The sequence below is a fragment of the Leuciscus leuciscus genome (assembly GCF_965113295.1).
Source record: "Leuciscus leuciscus genome assembly, chromosome: 15".
Classification (NCBI taxonomy): Eukaryota; Metazoa; Chordata; class Actinopteri; order Cypriniformes; family Leuciscidae; genus Leuciscus; species Leuciscus leuciscus.
In genome coordinates this window covers 13,180,913-13,196,130 of record NC_138739.1, presented here as the reverse complement: position 1 = coordinate 13,196,130, position 15,218 = coordinate 13,180,913, and the positions used below count along the sequence as shown (strand labels likewise).

Below are 15,218 nucleotides of genomic sequence, written 5' to 3'. Positions count from 1 at the left end.
AAACCTGAAACATAGGCCTACTTCATGTGACGTTTGTCAGGAGTGTTACAGCAATATAGTAACATACAAATGTTTGTATACTTGATAAAAGAATGTAATTAAATTATAGTCTTTATTTGGTAGAAATATAGACTTGTTTGTTGAAATGTGCAACGTTCCGTTTTCCTATACCTGAAGTTGTGAAAATAACGTGAAATTTTATGAGGTGCTGTTTTATTGTGTTTAGATTGACATGTGATTGTTTTTTTTAAATATTGTATTTTGTGTTTGTCTTGTAGACTATTATCACTGTTTTGAGACGATCTTCACTTAAAGGTACAATATGCAAGAATTTTTGCCGCTAGAGGGCGCTACATTCCAAACAACAACAACGGCGTAGCTTGATGACGATGTGAAGGAGCGTGGAATGATGGGAACTGTCGTTTTAAACTCCACCGTGGATGTAAATCAGTCAGACGGGAATCGAAAAATCATGTTCATGGATGAGGCTAAGTTCTATTTTTATAAATGTTGCGTTTAATGACATGCTTTTTGTGGCGAGGGGGGCGTGGTTCAGCGCGGTCTGTGATGGGAGAGAAAAGAGACGAGCAAGTAGATCAAGTGCAAATGCACCTGTGTCTTATTGCAGTGATCGGCGTGGAGAGACCGCTTATAAGCCGCGCTGGAACGAGAGAGAGACTGGAGAGAAAATTGGACGCAGAGGAAGAAAACCGGTGGATCCGAGCTCTCATTTTTGAACTGTTTTGTGCCGTCGCGGTTGCCACGGTGAATGCGCGTTGTGCGCGGCTTTTGTTTGTTTTGCTTTATTTTAATAAAGTACGAGTCCCAGTCACGACGACGCGTCTTCTTCCTTCCTGACTCTTAAACCTCATCACACTTTTATTTCATTAAAATGAATTAACCGCAAGAAAAGTAAGGTTTAATACTTCATAGATGTTACTGTATTTGTTGAATTCATTGTTGTGATAACGCTGCGCAGTTTTACATGTTCTAAACAATTGTTGTAAAAGTACATTCGAACATGCCCACATCATTTGCCAAAATACTGATTCATCTTTATGTATAACACATGCTATGTTTATTTACATGGCCATAAACACCAGACGTGATAAACAATGTCAATAAACTAAACACAAATCTAAAGCAATAATACTTTCCTTACATAAACATAACTATTACCGAATGCTACATTTGGAAAATATAAAATTAAGCATGCTTTGTCGACAGAACCAGCAGCAATCGGTAAAGAATAATTGTGTCCCATAACGACTGCAAGAAACAAGCTAAAGTTTGTAGCTTGATAGACGCTACAACTACAACTTCCGCATTTGTCCAGGACTCCACGCAGTACGAGCGGAAACCGAGGGTGACGCGGATATGACGCAATTGACTGGCGACTCCCAGCTCCCCCCTGCTCTAACGCCCCGTTTCCTTGGTTAAAATCGCAATTTTCTCACGATTTAAAAATAGTTGGAAACATTTGGGATATTGTAAGTAATCAACTTAACAAAATATATAACACTGGCCTTGAGATTTTGGGATATTTTAATGCAAAATTCTTACATATTGTACCTTTAAATACTCTGTTCAGTCTAGCATTTAGCTTTAGACCTACAGTTTTTCTTGGTTCTTTCTTTTGGCAGCATTCTTGTCCCTAATTTTGGATTTTTTTTTCTTTTCTTTTTTCTGGTGCTCATTGTAAATATGTAAATATAATTAATAGAGGATGGTTTTCTTTTCTGAAACAAGGAAATTAACTTGAAAATCTTTGCATGTTTATGTGATACATTTTATTTAAAACATGATTCATTCATAATGGCTGGAATCTGTATTTCTTTAAAATATTTTTGTTGATAATATTGATATATAATATATAATATAAGAGAATATTGAATCATTGCGTTATAAATGATTTCAACACTGATGCTACTTTATAGCAACTTTATAATGATTGTTGTTACGTCTTGTAATGTCATGATCGATGGGCGGCTGAGTTTGTTTTATTGTCTGTTCTCTCCCTCTCTATTCTGTTTTCCTCTGTGCTGCTGCCAAAGAAGCACAGCAAGCAGAGACTTGGAGGTTTCTCTTCTCATTATGTCCTGCCCCAGACAGTTTGCCATCTGTTGCTATGATGGGAGAAACAAAGCTTTTCATTTTGCTTCACAAAATGATTCACTGTTGGTGACCCCTGCTGGTCAGAACAGTGTAAATGCAGGGAAAACTCAGTCCAAACATGCATAAAAAACACTTTTTACAAAACAATTGCAAATGTTTTATTGAAGGTGTAATCTGTTAAATGCAATTATCATCTAAAACTATTAAATATGAAGTGTCTTTATAATATTTTATATTTTATTCAATTTTAGGGCTGTTAGGGTCGTTTAATGGAGAGCTTGGTTAATCAACAGTCAACTTGTCTCATGTAGTTAACTACAAACATTTGTATTACTTATATTTTGGATATGAATCTCAATTGACTGCAAAGGGAGCTCTCTGCAGGGCCGGTAAGACAGAGGTCCCAAGAGGGGATGAGGCGAGGTCAATGAGGGTTCAACCTTCTCGCTCCTCTCAGGAACCTGATTAACAGGTCGTGCTTTCCCACCGACTTACCTTCTACTGCGTTGTGATGTAAGGCGATAGCAGTAACATACATTTTCAGGGTGGAGGGAGACAGCCTTCACTCCAACCCTTCTTGCAGAAAGGAAAGAATGACTCTGATTGGACATTTACGGGGGTCCTCCTGGTGAGAAGAGCCCGATTCAACGAACAGGTTCCACTTCCAAGCATAAGCGCGCCTCGTAGAGGGGGCTCTAGCTGAAGTGAGAGTGTCTACTACCACTGAGGGTAGGTCACTAAAAAACGTAGTTTCCAGAGACCACACTTAGAGGTTCTAGAAGTCTTAACGCGGGTGCCATATGGTGCTCCATTCCTGAGAAAGCCGGTCCTTCCTCAGGGGAATCCATCAAGGAGGGTCTGTCGCAAGGAGCTTGAGTTCTGAGAATCAGGTCTGGGTGGGCCAGTACGGCGCAGCAAGCAAGACCTGCTCTTCGTCCTCCCTGACCTTGCACAGGGTCTGTGCGAGAAGGCTCACTGGGAGAAACGCATACTTGCGCAGGCCCCGGGGCAAGCTGTGTGCCAGTGCATCTATACCGAGGGTCCCCTCAGTCAGGGAATAGAACAACTGGCAGTGGGACGTGTCCGGAGTAGCAAACAGGTCCACCTGAGCAACTCCGAAGAGCCTTTAAGCGACCTTACTGGGGGTGGAGTCTCCACTCTCCTGGGAGTGTGAGCTGATGTGAGCACGTCAGCTGCACATTTGAGCTCAAAAGCCAGAGGAGGAGATGGTGGGCGAGTTACGACATGCGACGGGAGTGTAGACAACCTTCGCAAATGATGTACGCAATGGTCAATGTGTTGTCCGTCCGGACCAGTATATGTGTCCTGCAGCAATGGCAGAAACCGACCGAGGGCAAGGAATACTGCTATTAAGTCGAGGCAATCGATATGCCACTGCAGTCGAGGTCCCGCCCAGGAGGCCGAGGCTGCATGCAAGTTGATATTATTGTTTAGTTTTATTATAATTAAAAGTGTAAGTGAGAAGTACAGTCATGCCAGCACTTAGATATTTTGTTTCTTTTTCATGTCCACACATTGAGATCAACATGGATAAATCAATATTTATGAACAGAATTGTTTTATAACTAAGAATCACATTTTTTTTTATTTAGAGCAAATGGTTCTCATAATGTGGAGCGCCCTCATGTGGTACATCACCCCACTGTGTAAAAAATATTTTACATTTGAGATGTTCTAAATCTCCTTTCTGATTATAAAGTTTTATTATAGCCTTGTGTGTCTAATCATTAGACCCTACTGCATTGTCTGCGTTCTTACATTGATTGTGAACGGCAAGAATTGATTGTTTACATGCGAGTGACACTTCAATTTGATCATATGTGCTACTTTATCTGACAACCACCAATTTAGAGTAAAACAATCAAATCAACAGTGTGAATCACGACATGATATTTGACATAATAAAAAAAAAACTGAATAAAGGAGCTCAGGTGTGGTAGAAACTGGACTCATTATGTTTTCCTTTTTGAATATTTGCAAATAACAAATAATGGTGATGAAATTCCCATCAATCAAGATCATGTTTGCCCTTTCCAGTGTTTAAAGGTCACATTAGGTTTGAAAATAAAAACTCCAGCAATAGTGACGGACAACAGTGGAGTCTAAACTTGTGTTTGGAGCAAGTTTCATCAGTGTTTTCTAAGGGCTTAAGAACTTTGCTCAGCAAGATATACAATATTTTTTTTCTTTAAAGGAACACATCGACTTTTGGGGACTTTAGCTTATTCACCGTATCCCCCAGAGTTAGATAAGACTGGATGTAAATGGCTACAGCTAGCATACTGCTCCCAATAAGTGACAAAATAATGCCAACATTTTCCTATTTACATGTTGTGATTTGTATAGTCACAGTGTGTACAAATAACAAGGTCATATGAGACACAGCCATTTTTTAAACGTTTAAATACTGGGAACTATTTTCTCAGAAGGCGAAGCACTGCTACTTGGGCGGAGTGATTAGCGCAGCACCCGAGAAGCACCGTTCCGTCAACAAAACCAACGTGACTAACTAACCAACTAGCTAGTAGCGAACGTGATTCGTGATCATGGCTGACTTTGAGGAATTGTCAGAGGATTTTTATTTGGTATCAAACCAAGATCCAGAACCATATCGTTTTGACCTGGAATACACAGACGAGGAGTTACAAACTTTGGAAGCTGATAGACAAGATGACGAACAGACTGAGGTCGAGGGGAGAATCAGAACGGGAGTAGCCTACTATTTCACAAACAAGGTCACTGTTTCTCAAAAATGAAACTGCCCATCCCCCCTCCTCCAATTCAAAAGCAAGTTGAAGGCTACAGTCCTGAAAGTTACCTTCATCGCCGCTTATTACTGGGGCGATAGAGCGCGTTTGTGACAACACAATACTAACATTACAGGGGATACATGTCATGGAGCCCGGGAACAACTATAATAGGAGTGAGCACCCTATTCATGTAATAGTGTCACTAATGTTTTTTAATGCATTGGATCCATGCATCAGGTCTTAAAGAGACGGCAGTCTAATAAACCTACTGTCTGTGTCATTGATAATCAAACAACATTTAAAGCACTGTTTATTTCATTTGTATCTTTCTTATATTGTATTTCTCATATTGATTGTAATGTGCATCATTGTATATTTTAAAGATAAAAGATAAATACTTTAATGAAATAACTTTATTGTTATATAAAATTACATACAAAATATAAAATTACTCATATCATGAAATAAGATGTTGGTTCACCCACCTCTATGCCAAACTGTCAGCATTGCTGCTTTTAGTTAGTTTCTCATCAAAACTGATGAAAACTAAAGAAATTATTTACATTTACAAAGTCATACATTGCATTTATTCTTAAAATGACTCCCACACATTGACAGAAAAAAACAGGAAATGACCTATCAAGGTATCAAAAAGGTGTCAAGAATAATTCTTTTTAAAAGGAAGTGTAGGGTCACAGCGTGAGTATAAGTATATGCATATGCACACAAATTATATCATATTTTCATATTTTGAAGTAATATCTCTGCATAATTTAAGACCTTTTGTCAAACACCAGCATTGACGAGTTCAGTATTTTTAAAGCAGGTTTTCTGTAGAGCAGAGGTCAAACGGTTTCGTGTGAGCAGGAATGGAAAAAGTCCTTTAACCACTTGCTATTTAGAGACACACTATTCATATCAGATGCACGCAAACTGACATCAAACACACACGTCTAGCAGCAGAAACACTCATGAGCAAGCTCTCCATCCATCCGGCAGACCAAACCACATTGATTGAGACCACAGCAGGTTCACACCTTTTGATGAGTGTTTTCCATCTCTGGTTTTTTTTTTTTTTTTGACCTACACACATGATTTCTTTAATACTTTAAGAGCCAAACATAAAATTATCCAATGGGCCAAACGATTGAGATCATTTGTTAAATGTCCTTGTAATACAAGTCAAGTTCTTTGGCAGTTTTTAGGAGACCATTTCATGAATCCATCTTTAACCACACTTTAAAACGATGATTGATTCTCACCAAAAGCTCAACCACAGACTCAGACTTGAAGGTTGTCGCTGGTCACATGGTTGCGTCTTGATACTTCATTGTAATCGGTGCATAAACCACATGATCCTCCTCTTTTACTTTCTGTAAAAACACATAAAAGAAGATAATAATAATGAATGTGGTAGGTTCATCCTACAGACTGCAATGTGATACATAGGGTTATTGTTCTCTAAGTAACAAGTGTTTCTTGCATGGAATGATGCTCTCATGGCTCTTGTAAATATCTGATATGGTGCTGTTATGTGTGATGTGATGGATGATTATGCAGACAAAAACACTGATTTCCATCTCCATCTGGCTGAAATGATACAAACACACTCAACAAAAAATAAATAGTCTTACCGATTGCTGTGCGTTTCTTTTGTAGAACGCTGGTTCAGCGTAAGTGATCTCGTCTTCACGACTCTCAACTGTTTCAACAACAATAATAGATGCATTAAAACAACAAAACTCAATCCTGACTGATTCTTCACAACATGTGTGTGTGTTATTATTAGGACTGTCAGAAATAAGGCATTGCACATTTCATTAAATGTTTAGCACTGCCATTTTTAAATAAAGAATCAACTAATTTAATTTGTCATTAGGCATTTTTCACAAAGAAAAAAGTTACGAAGAGAGTATGTGTTCGTCATTACATTTAGAAAGACATTCTTTACACATCATTTATGAAATCCAGTAAAGAGTGACATTTAGTGTCATTACACAAAGACTTGTATTCTGATGAATGTAATCTACTAAAATTGCCAAACACAATCACTACACATACAATTTTGGTTTCGTTTTATATTTATCTAGAAGGTGTTTACTACAAAATTATGAAAATAATTGTTTAAATTATAATTTAGGGCTAAAAAGGCGATCAATCTACTAAAATACTTGTTAAAGTCAGTTCTCTTACGAGAGGTCTCTCGTACTGCGTAAGATATCTTACGCTAGGGGAAAATCCTTTTCCGCGAGATATTGAAGCCAAAAATTATCCTTAATTTTGTAATAATGCAAAACGCGTTGCAGCAGCAATGCAGACATAGGCGAGACAGCTCGCGCGCCTATTGGCTGCTCTGCGGCAACTGCAGCAGCCTATCGAGCGAGGCCTGGCGTGACGCCAGACCCAATCAGGGCACTTCGCGCCCGCTGCGTCACGTCCCGCCGAAATGGGCGTGGTCTAGGCCTATAAATATCGCTCGCAGGCAGCTATTATCTGATTTTTCATCCTTCAAGCGAAGCACACGCATCGCTGGAGCTGGATTAGAAGCCGCGCCGTCGAGAGAGAGCACCTTCAGCGGGACGAGTCACTGAAGTCGCTGGCCGCGCCGCCTTCCTGCCTTCCTGCTGCGCTTTCCGGCGCTTATATCCTTCTCTTTTATTTGCACTGTATTTCTGTGTGTGTGTGTCGCCGCCGCGACACACATTTCTAAAAGAGCTAGCGTCTTTTTAAAGATGCCTTCCTGCGGCTCGTGCAGAGCCACACTCAGCGACGGGGACCGCCACGTGATCTGCGTTTCCTGCCTGGGTGAGGAACATGCAGCTCTCGCGCTCGCTGACGGCGGATGCCCTCACTGCGAGCTGATGGCAATGGCGACTCTGAGGACTCGCCTAGCCGTCTTCACCGAGACTGCTCCCCCGCCCGCCGCGGCGTCGCGCCGTAAAAAGCGCCGTGCCCAGCGGGCCCCGGAACCCTCCCTCAGCCGCCAAAGCTCGCCGGTTCGCCCGCTTGCTTCCCCGGCTTCTTCTGTTTCGCTTCCTGACGGACAGCGGCCGCCGTCTGCCGCCGCTTCCGTTGATATCGCGGATGAGGAAGCCCTGCTGGGAGAGGATGATTCCTGCTCTATCCTGGCGTCAGGCAGTGAGGATTGGGCGGGCTCTGAGGACCCCGCACCCCCTGCCCGCACTTCGTCAGGCAAGAGAGCTTCTATTGAGACGGAACTCATGCGAGTACTCGCACAGGCCGCGGCGAGCCTCGGCCTCGAGTGGTCTTCGCCTGAGCAGCCCGCTCACAACCGGCTGGATGGATTTTTCCTGCCTGGGGAGCGCGCTTCGCCTGTGTCCAGACCGGCGCCTTTTCTTCCTGAGTTACACGAAGAAGTCGCCAATTCCTGGAGCGCCCCCTATTCTGCTAGAGTGCGTCCTGCTGTTTCTTTGGCATTCTCCGCCGTTGACGATGCCAAGAACAGAGGATACCTCTCGCTGCCGCCGGTTGAAGAGGCGATAGCGGCCCACTTATGCCCGCCCTCCGCTGGACGGCGCGCTAAGCCGGCCCTACCCTCTAAAGCTTGCCGCACGACGTCGAGCTTGCTCCACCGCGCTTTCTCCGCCGCCGGGCAAGCTGCGTCAGCGTTGCACACCATGGCAACGCTCCAGATCTTCCAGGCCGATCTCCTCCGTAAGCTGGATGAGGAAGGACCTGACGCGATCTGTGTGCCGGACTTAAGGAGTGCCACGGACCTCGCTCTTCGTGCTACTAAGTCCGCAGCGCAAGCCATTGGACGGACTATGGCTTCTCTCACCGTGTCTGAGAGACATCTCTGGCTGACGCTCTCGGAAATGGCCGAGTCTGAACGCACCGCGTTCCTCGACGCCCCGCTTTCCGCCACAGGCCTCTTTGGATCCTCCGTCAAAGATTTCGCGGAGAGATTCGCAGAGGTACAGAAAGCGTCTCAGGCCATGAAGCACTTCCTCCCGAAGCGCTCCAGCTCTGCAGCAGGCCGTGCGAAACCGTCTGCTCAGAGCTCACAGCCACAGCCACCGTCCACTGCCTCCACTTCACAGCGCCGCCAGGCCAGAAGCGCGAGACCGCGCTCCCGCTCATCCGGTCGCCGCCCCGCAGGACGCGGCTCGCGACCTAGGATCACGGTGAAGCCCGAGGCCCCGAAGTCGTCCTAGCACAGCTAGGAAAACGACGGTGTTCCAGTCCCGCTGCGGCCGGACTCACACCAAAGCTATTCGCTCGTCCAGTTCCAGAAAATGTGACTGTTCCAGTGTTTTCTGCAGCCAACAAGTCGGTTCTGTCACCCGCTTGCCTGCACACAAATGCCGTTTTCACGGCTACCCAGATAAATCCCCAAAAGAGTGTATTTTCTGGTGTCCCGGCCACGGCCGATGGTGTTTCGTGTGTAGTAAGAATGCCCACTGCCCAGTGCCCATCCCTACACATAAGCACAGCCTGTCACACAGGGCTCGCGCACATAAAACCGACTCAGATCGGTTGCGCTTCAAACATGGTGAACGTGCCCACTACCCAGTGCCCACTAACACCACGTTATGCATGTCTCACGGTTTCTGTAAAAACGAAACCAACGTGCACTCGCTTCACGCAAGCGAACGATGCTTTCAGTGTGATAAATGTGCCCGCTGTCCCGCGCCCACATCCACACATAGACATGACAGTTCCCACGGGAACCGCCCAGCCCTCCCCCTCGCGGTTAACCACCGTAGAGGAGTCGAGCGCGGGCAATCTGCCCGCTGTCATCAGCGCGCCCCATGCCTCAAATGTCACGAGCGACATGCTTGTGTTACAGCACACCGAAGCTTCTCCATCGCTGAGCGAGCGGAGCGCGCTTCGTATTCGACCCCTAGCTATCCATGCAGACGCATGGGCAAAGCTACCCGGGGTTTCGAAGTGGGTGCTGAACATTATAGAAAGAGGCTATTCGCTGCAGTTTCGCCGACGCCCTCGCCGCTATGTGGGGCGCGTCGAGACCACGGTAAAAACAGAAGTAGCACATCTACTTCGAGCCGAAGTGACGAAACTATTGAGCAAAGGGGCCATAGAACCTCTCTCTCAAGATCAGAGCGAGGGAGGGCTATACAGCAGATACTTCCTGGTACCGAAAAAAGACGGGGGTCTCAGACCCATACTAGATCTAAGGCAGCTGAACAAAGTGCTTGTGAAGCGACAGTTCAGGATGCTCACGACCAGGCAAATCCTTGTGCAGATTCGCCAAGGAGATTGGTTTGTGTCAATAGATCTGAAAGACGCGTATTTTCAAATACAGATAGCGTCACGTCACAGGCGATATTTGAGATTCGCCTTCGAGGGCCAGGCATATCAGTACACAGTCCTGCCGTTCGGTTTGTCCCTAGCACCCCGTACATTTACGAAGTGCATGGACGCGGCGCTCGCACCCCTCAGAATGAGAGGCATGCGAGTGCTGAACTATTTGGACGATTGGCTGATTCTAGCGCAATCTCGCGCAGTGCTCATAGAACACACGACCATTTTACTCGATCACCTCGAGGATTTGGGTCTGAGTGTCAATTGGGCGAAGAGCTCCCTGTCACCCAGTCAGAAAATATCTTTCCTGGGCACAGAACTGGACTCACTGTCCATGATAGCGCGACTATCACAACAGCGCGCGGTAGACATTCGACGCACAGCGAACTCTTTTCGCTGCGGCGCGTCTGTCCCGCTCAAAAGATTTCAGAAGATGCTAGGTCTCATGGCCTCAGCATCGTCAGTGCTCCAGCTGGGTCTGCTACGCCTGCGCCCGCTGCAGTTTTGGCTGAAAGCGCGAGTCCCACGCGAAGCGTGGGCACCCGGTTTGCTTCGCCTCAGGGTCAATCAGAAATGCGTTACAGCTCTGAAACCCTGGAAAGCGAACGACTGGTACCAATCAGGTGTAAGCCTGGGGACTTCCTCGAGGGTGAAAGTGGTGTCCACGGACGCGTCCACCTCGGGATGGGGAGCGCTGCTCGAGGGCAGACCGTTCTTCGGCCAGTGGTCAGAACGGGAGAAGCTCCTGCACATAAACTGCCTCGAAATGCTGGCAGTAGACAACGCGCTGACGCGTTTTTGTCCCCAAATAAAAGGTCACCACGTCTTGGTCCGTTCGGACAACATGTCTGTGGTGTCCTACATAAATCGCCAGGGCGGCATCAGATCCGAGAAACTGTACAGGCTGGCAGAACGCCTCCTAGTATGGGCTCAGTGCAACCTGCGCTCGCTCAGAGCAGCGCACGTGCCAGGGATCATGAATATAGGACCAGACAGACTGTCCAGGAACAATGTTCCGGCAGGCGAATGGTCTCTACACCCACAGACAGTCCAACTGCTGTGGAAGAAATTCGGCAGAGCGAAAGTGGACCTGTTTGCGTCTCAAGAAAACGCTCACTGTCAAGAATTTTTCTCCAAGAGCAGGAGCGCGCTGTCCCATGTGTGGCCCCGCCGCCCGCTCTATGCTTTTCCCCCCGTCTCTCTCCTGCCTCAGGTGATAGAACGGATCAGGGAAGAAGGATGCTCAGTACTGCTGGTAGCACCGTTCTGGAAAAACCAACCTTGGTTCCCAGCCGTGATGCAGTTAGCAAGTACTGCCCCGTGGCCAGTACCAGTGAGGAGAGATCTCCTCTCACAGGCCCGCGACTCGATCTGGCATCCTCACCCGGAACTATGGTCCCTTCATGTCTGGGCCATCAACGGGTACATGTTGGACTCCCTAAAGGAGTATTAAACACGATCACGCAGGCTAGAGCTCCGTCTACAAGACGACTCTATTCTTCGAAATGGTCAGTGTTTTCGGGCTGGTGCACAGCCCGTGGTGTGTCACCCACAAACTGTGATGTGACGGAGGTGCTTTCCTTCCTACAAGAGCTGTTGGATGGGGGCAGGGCCCCCTCCACGCTCAAAGTTTATGTGGCGGCTATAGCAACGTTCTCAGAAACAACGCTTGGTCAGTCAATAGGAAGGAACGATTTAGTCATCCGCTTCCTTAGAGGAGCTAAGAGACTGAATCCTCCCAGACCTCCCTCAGTCCCCGTATGGGACCTTTCTACGGTTCTGGAAGCCATGAAGGGTGCGCCATTTGAGCCTTTGCAGTCAATCGATTTAAAACACCTGTCTTTCAAAACAGTGTTTTTGCTGGCTCTCGCTTCAGTGAAGCGCATAGGGGATCTGCACGCGCTCTCTGTGAGCGCGGCGTGCATGGAGTTTGGGCCCAATGACTCAAAAGTTATACTCAAACCTAAGCACGGTTATGTTCCAAAATCCCTCAACACACCGTTTAGGGCGCAGATTATCTCTCTGTCAGCCCTACCGGTCCCTGATGAGGAAAGAGACGCGAGCCTCCTTTGCCCAGTCAGGGCATTACGAGCTTATGTGTCTCGCTCGTCTGTTTTCAGACAGACGGAACAGCTCTTTGTTTCGTTTAGCGGACGTTCTAAGGGACTAGCCGCGTCGAAACAGAGCCTATCCAGATGGATAGTTGATGCTATAGCGCTGGCATACGCCTCCAAGGGCATGCAGTGCCCTTTGGGTGTCAGAGCGCATTCCACGAGAGGCATGGCCTCTTCGTGGGCCTGGTCAAGTGGGATTGCCTTGCAAGATATTTGTATGGCGGCAGGCTGGGCCTCCCCGTCTACATTTATAAGGTTTTATAACCTAGAGGTTCCCGCCCTGCAGGCCAGGCTGCTGTCGGTCTAAACTACCAGTATTATCTGACCTGATGCGTTCAGCTCAGAATGCTGCGTTTGCTGAGCACAGCTCGATGTTCGACAGTTTAAAGCTGGGCAAACTGTGTAAGACCCACATTTTTTCCCATCAGTTCAGGCCGTACCCCGCCCTGTCTGTATGATGAAATTCGCGTCCCTTCGACGCTACTTTATGTGGAAAAGTGAGGCTGCACCCCTCCTTCTTCCCGGACTCTCTGTGAGTTCACTGAGTGATTGTGCACTATATGTACCCCGGGCTTTCGCCCTTGGGTCTTTGGTGTCAGATCTCAGCATGCACGGCGTTTTACATTGGGTCCCCTAGCGTAAGATATCTTACGCAGTACGAGAGACCTCTCGTAAGAGAACGTACTCGGTTACTAACGTAACCTCGGTTCTCTCTAGAAGAGGGAACGAGTACTGCGTATCTTGCCGTGCATGCACACGCTCTGGTTGCTTCGATGATTAAAAACCAGATAATAGCTGCCTGCGAGCGATATTTATAGGCCTAGACCACGCCCATTTCGGCGGGACGTGACGCAGCGGGCGCGAAGTGCCCTGATTGGGTCTGGCGTCACGCCAGGCCTCGCTCGATAGGCTGCTGCAGTTGCCGCAGAGCAGCCAATAGGCGCGCGAGCTGTCTCGCCTATGTCTGCATTGCTGCTGCAACGCGTTTTGCATTATTACAAAATTAAGGATAATTTTTGGCTTCAATATCTCGCGGAAAAGGATTTTCCCCTAGCGTAAGATATCTTACGCAGTACTCGTTCCCTCTTCTAGAGAGAACCGAGGTTACGTTAGTAACCGAGTACGTTTGTAACTCTTGCCTTCTGTGTCTGTTTTGCTTTCTTTTCTTTTTTTGCAGATCCAGAAGATCCCGACTGCAACTACAGTCATCAGAGATCCAGCAGAGATCAACACTATCAGAGACACTGGAGAGTGTGAAGAAGACTGTGTGTCCAGCTCTATAAAGATAAAGAAAGAAGTGAACGCATCAGTCTGATCTCCAACAGAAGACAGAGATCAGGTCAGTAAACACACACATATATCATCAGTGCTGTGGTACCTGCACATGTGTGACAGAGTGTGTTGATGTCCAGATGTGTGGTCTGGTTGCTGATGGGATTGTTCAGCACACAGCTGTAGGTGTTTTTATCCTGATATTCCACCTCCAGAGGTAGAGAGAGACTGATGCTGAGATCACACACACTGATGCTGGACAATACACTGATTCCTGCGTACCAGGAGAGAGTCGCATCACACACATTCAACACTGATGAACACACCAATGAACATGAGGATGATGATGAGGAACAGTCTCTGGTGATGTTAGGAGTGTGCAGTTGAGCTGGGAAATATGAGAGAATAAACAGAAATGTGAACACAACAATCAGTCTATTTTAGGTGTTGTGAATTGTAGTTTGTGTGGAGTGAGTGTTTAGTGTGTTCACGTTCACTGAATGTGTCTGTCAGCTCAAACTATTCAATTATTTAATCTATGAATGTATGTAAATAGAATATGTGCATGTTTAGAGAAATGACATCTCTACTCACCATAGACAGAAACACTGAATGTTTTTGATGATTTTTTCGCTCCATTTATCTGTAGTTCATAATCTCCAGTATGTTCAGTTGTGGTGTTTGTGATGGTCAGAGATCCAGTTTGATCGTCCAGCTTCAGTCTGTCTCTGAATCTCCCATTACGACCATCGTCATTTGTGGAGAAGATTTGCTTCTTTTTATTCATTCTAAATATGACAGACTTTTCAGCTCCAAATGTCCACATTATATCTTCATCATGTATTTCAGTAAGATCAGTGTTTAGAGTCACAGAGTCTCCTTCCATCACTGACACTGAATCACCAAACACACCTGATGAACAAACAGATTTACACAGATTAAGGTTTCTGATGGTTTACAAAGCCTGAAATCAGCTGTAGTTTTTATAGTTTACAAGTTGAGAACATCCAGAACCGCGGCAGAAACACCAAAACTAAATGAACAACCACGTAGAGTTTGTCGCATCACTTAATGTTAAACACAGATTAACAAATCAGGGATTATAATTCTAACCTGGGATTTAAGTTCATCTACAGTTTATTTTGTCCACCACGACTGATTCGCCATTGCAATTAAACAGCAACAATGTTTGATTTCGCAAATGTCAGTTTAAACAAGCACATAACCAAACACACAGTAATACATCTGGTTTTCATACTAAATATTCCAGGCTACTTATTGCATTAATACAATTAATCCATTATTAACCCAGATATGAACTCAAAGCAAATGGGTTTCTAAAAACAGCTTTTGAAACTTTTTACTGAGCGTGTAGCAGCCACTGTATTACTCTAAATAAAAAAAATAAAAAATACTTACCAATCAGACTCCAGCAGCACAAACAGAATAAAACAAACACGTGAAACATTTTCCTCAGTTGATCAGTGTCTGATGAAACTATCCACTGAAAACACTCAGTCTATATGTGAATCCTCCCACAACCCTTTGACCCTCCTAGTTTCACTCGCTGCATTTACACATGATATAATGTTCTAGTTCATCTGGCCTTTATTAAGACTTAAACTGTTCTTAATTTGTGAAATATTCTTTATTTCTTATC

General features: G+C 45.6%; 1 long non-coding RNA gene across 1 annotated transcript; it reads right to left on the bottom strand.

Annotated features, from left to right (window-relative positions):
• Positions 1-5,047: 5,047 nt before the first annotated feature.
• LOC309476482 lies at positions 5,048-13,570 on the bottom strand. The gene is made up of 3 exons (XR_014198194.1): positions 13,426-13,570; positions 6,521-6,588; positions 5,048-6,259 (listed from the first exon to the last, which is right to left on the bottom strand). It is a non-coding gene; the product is annotated as an uncharacterized lncRNA (long non-coding RNA).
• Positions 13,571-15,218: the final 1,648 nt, after the last annotated feature.